This window comes from Mus pahari, chromosome 17 (genome assembly GCF_900095145.1).
Source record: "Mus pahari chromosome 17, PAHARI_EIJ_v1.1, whole genome shotgun sequence".
Lineage (NCBI taxonomy): Eukaryota > Metazoa > Chordata > Mammalia > Rodentia > Muridae > Mus > Mus pahari.
Window position 1 is genome coordinate 1357876 of NC_034606.1, and position 4525 is coordinate 1362400.

The 4525-nt window shown below is 48.9% G+C and overlaps 1 protein-coding gene across 6 annotated transcripts in view; it reads left to right on the forward strand.

Annotated features, from left to right (window-relative positions):
• Nucleotides 1-339: 339 nt before the first annotated feature.
• Matn2 (matrilin 2) overlaps nucleotides 340-4525 on the forward strand; it is a 142070-nt gene continuing 137884 nt past the window's right edge. For 4 of the 6 annotated variants that reach the window (XM_029548256.1, XM_029548254.1, XM_029548255.1 and 1 more), the window contains exon 1: nucleotides 370-567. The gene's annotated coding sequence lies outside the window, so the exon portion shown is untranslated. Of the gene's footprint in view, nucleotides 568-4525 lie in introns of all 6 variants that reach the window. The other 2 variants (XM_021216544.1, XM_021216543.2) reach the window with 1 other exon arrangement.

A 4525-nucleotide genomic window follows, 5' to 3' on the forward strand; every position in this document is an offset into this window, starting at 1 on the left:
GATGCCTCCTGAAGAAAATGATTCTCAATTCATGTTATATGACTCCAGCTGTGTCTCCTGTTACCAGGAAACCCTCACCCCACCTCACTCCCGCCCCAGACCGACAAGCCCCCTAAAGTCTCCAGTTACTCCAACCTCTGGAGATCCATTCATTCCACAGGGTCTAGGGATGCACCGGGAGTCTGAGGGTGGCAGCAGGCAAGGAGAGTGTCTATGGCCCCAAGCTGGGGGTAGCTCGGACTGCTGCCTCTCCCCGCCTTCCCCGTCCCCAAAGAGGACACCCCTCCTTCCGCCCGCCCGCTTCCAACCCTTGCACAGCACCGCCTCCTCGCGCCGCCCTTTCAGGGAGCCTCCCAGGCAGCCAGCGAGCGCGGAGAGCGCTCTGGGATGGGACTTGAAGGCGGCTGCTCAGGACACGGCGCTGGCACGGGATTCTTGTTCACGTCCGGGGAGCGGTACCCAAGGAGCTCTGCGGTCCTCTGCGGGGTGAGGCGGCGGACCACGGAGACGGACACTCACAGCTGCTCCCCTGTCTCTCTTCCCCGGTGTCGGCGGAGGTGGCTGCAGGTGAGCGCGGCGCGCTGACCCGGGAGCAGACAGACGACCCACTGACCGACAGACGCAAAAATCTGTCCCTCTCCGGGGGGATCCGCTGTCTCCCTGGGGAGAGTGGGAGAGGAAGGCGGCGCTGCGGGTCCCCTTGGCCGGGAGAAGTCCCGCCACGCCGGGGCAGGCGTGGGACACACGGGGCGGCAGTAGTACCCGAGGGCCCCGCGGGGGCGCTGTGCCTCGCTGCAGGGACACTCAGACCCCCTCCACACTGACCAGGGAATAGGGACTTGTTGAGTGGGTTTGCAGTGACAATCCTATCTACCAGGTAGAAAATAACTTGGTTCCTCCTGTAGACTGGTATCTCAAGACCAGTGTCTAGATTTCTTTTGCTTTCTCTGTCCAGCTCCAGCGTCCTTGTGAAAGAGGGATAGGAAGAGGGCATTTTGTGTTGCTGGAAAACTGGAGGACAGTTTGGGAGGAGGACAGAAAAATGTGGGGACGATCTCTTGTAAGGCCTCCCGGAGTTGGTGTTCTGGGGATACTGTACAGTAATAACTGTGGTGCTCCCACAATGCATCTACAGAATGGAATTCCCACTGGCCTTTGAGGAATGGACAATGAAGCTGTAAGGGTAAAGGACAGAGGCTTGGGAATCAGTAGGCCTCGTTCAAACCCCAGCTGCCAAGTTTACAGGCTGGAGTACTTGGAGATAACCAACCTGTCTCAATTTTCTCATGCATCTAGAGGGGATTATAATGCCTACAGGATTAAATGAGATTTGATGGAAGTACAGAGAAAAGCTCTAAAAGTCTCATGGCTAGTGAGCTCTGCTACCCACCTTTCCAGAAAAGGAAGGAATCTGTGTGAACACTGAATTCACCCCCTCCCTAATTCTAGGACAAAGCTTTTTGAGGGATGCTCTAAGATGGCAGATAGTGTATATGTGTTAGTGGAGTTTTTGTGCAAACGACCATTCAAGAACATTCTCCCTGCTTGCTTTCTCTCTCTCTCTCTCTCTCTCTCTCTCTCTCTCTCTCTCTCTCTCTCTCTTTTTTTTTTTTTTTTTTTTTTTTTTTTTTTTTTTTTTTTTTTTGGTTTTTCAAGACAGGGTTTCTCTGTATAGCCCTGGCTGTCCTGGAACTCACTTTATAGACCAGGCTGGCCTCGAACTCAAAAATCTACCTGTCTCTGCCTCCCGAGTGCTGGGATTAAAGGCATGCACCACCACGCCTGGTCCTGCCTTCTTTCAAAGTGATAATTTCACAAAGCCAGCCAAGATACCAAGGTGAGTTTGTAGCAGGAAGGTTTCCTCTAAGCCTCTGAAGTTTATTTTCTTAGGAACTCCACTGAAGAAGGAAAGGCTGCAGGGTTTCATCTTCTATCTGCTTCCTGGTCCTACTTTCATTTCAGTTGACAGAATTCAGCTTCAGACCCCACATAACCAGCCAGATCTTCTCTATAAACCCAGCTTTTGGAAGTTCTAGCTTCCAGAGTCCAGACCCAGGCAGCCAGGAGGTATGGGGCCTGAAGTTCATTGCTGAGGATATCATAGCATAATTGAAACCTGAGACAGCCTTGGATAACTAGCAGGTCAAACTCCTATTAGCTAAGACCACCCATGTCTGACAGCAAAAGGCTAAGTGAGAGCTGGGCATGGTGGTGCATGTCTGTAGCCCAACACTTGAAATGCAGAGAGGCAGGAGGATCAGAAGTTCAAAGTCATTCATGATTATATAGTAACTCTAAAACAAACCTGGACTGCATGAAACCCTTTCTCCAAAAACCAAAAGGTGGGGGGGGGAAGGCAATTGGAATGAGGCTCAAGATTTTAGGAAAGGCAAAGAGATGTTGCTCCTCGAAAGACACAGAAGGAAAATGAGCCACTGGAGAGTCTGAAAAAAAATTTCCAGTTTGCCTAGAAGCAGTTCTTATTGGTAATTGAGAGAAGGCACAGGGATATGGGAGTGTGAAGGAGAGAGGGAGAGAAAGCTTGGTCTCAGGGGAAGCTGAGTGAGTGAGCAGTGAGCAGGGAGATGCTGGGATAGATAGAGCTCAGTGGAGGTAACACCAGCCCCACCAGCAAGGCCTTTCCAGGAGTTCCTCTGGCTTTTGCTTGCTGGTTCTATCCCATGCACTATCTCCTTTCCTGGGAGTCCCAATTCTCAGGGGGAAGCTAAGCGGGATTTCCTTCCCTGTCTAACGGGAACATGGGGGATGACATACAGGGTTCTAGGGATAACTGATACCCCAGAGAGTGGTGTACATAGTGTTGCTAGGAAACAGTGCCAGGATGCTCTTCCAAGAGCTCTCAGAGCCCCAGCCCATTTTAGCAGTGTCTCAGAGAGTCTGGGTGTGTAAGGCCTAGACTGCAAAATTGGCTGCAGCCATGGGAGAGGCTAGGAGACAGGAAGGAAGCCAAGAGAAAAAAGTGAAGTTTGTGCATTCCTGAATGTGGTCAGGATGCAGAGGGCAGAGGGAAACTGGTCTAGGTGTAGACAGCAAAGCCAAGGAGTCACTCTGACCACGAAAGGACTTGAGGAAGAGAAAATGAGCTCCTTGCTGGACAAGCTGAGTCTGCAGCCCATCTTCACCTCTAGTTGGAAGTCACAGCAACATGTCAGGTCACCCAGTAATAACCAGGGTGTGAAATGTCGTGCTGCCTATGGGCAGTCTGTATGTTCTAGCATGCATTGGCTTCCAGATTGCTGGCTATGCAGAAGATGGCAGTTCTGATAATAGGTGGAAGGAAGGCTGGAAGGGCCCAGCTCTGAGATTTATTCTCAGCATGGCCTGGTTGTCTGTGAATGCTTAGAGTGAAGGACACAGTTGCTGAACTGATGTCCCTCTGCCTCTCTCTGACTGCCCGAGAGAGGGGGGAGAGTCTTCATTGTTTTACCAGTCAACTAGTTCTGAGGCCTTGGAGGGTCTCTATCTATAAACTTTAGCATCCTGTTCTCAAAAGCTCTTACCTGCTTTGGTGGGGATCAAGCAAAATACTTGGTTCCCTGCCTAACCTGTCATAGGCACCAAGCTAACATTAATGCTCTTTCTACTTTTTTACTTAATTATTTACATTTTTATTGTATGTATTTGTGTGTATGCATCTGTGTAAGAACACATATAGAGGTCAAAAGGCAACCTGTGGAAGTTGGTTCCCTGCTACCACATGGGGAACAGTCCCCCCAGCCTGCCACTTCTTTTTCTTATGTGAATGTGGCTTAGCATCTCCTAGACTTTTCTAGGAGGGCAGGGCTCTATGGGCCTGTGTTTAGGTGGAGACACTCCTTCGATGTCATGCCTCTCACTGATGGTTAATTAAAGACCAGAGAGTTATGACACACAAGTGAGTCGCTTGAGTATAGACAGACAGATCTCTCAAGACCCACAGTTCATTGTTCTTGACTCTGGAGGGAACCCTACTTTTCTGGTGAATCGGATAGTGATGCTTAGAAGGCCCCAGCTGTTAGAGCAGCCTCCTTTCTCTGTCCCAACCTCTTGGTAAAGCTTCCTAAAAGAACCCATTGTCTCATGGAAAGGAGACAAATGGCTAAAACAAAAGTCAAAGCCTTGCATTATTTCAAAACATTCTTTCTGTGCCCCCTGCTGCTTCACTGGAGGCTGTTTCTCACACAAAAGCTCTCATTTGCTCAGAGTTGAAAGGACTGTCCTTAAAAGCCTTTTAATTTTCCTCTTAGGGATGTTACATATTCTTCAGATGCCAAGAGCTATAAATGCCAAACCAAGAAAGTACCATTGACTTGAGGTCATGCATCAACTTACTATTATGTGAAAAATCCATATTGTCTGATTATAATGATATTACATAATATTGCCATTATTATGTATTTGTATCTTTTCTAATTTGATTAACATATATTAGTGAATACAGTAATGGGTTTCATTACAACTTTTCAGACACATGCCCAGTGCATTTAGACCATATTTGCCCCATTATCCTTTCTCGTTCCTCCTG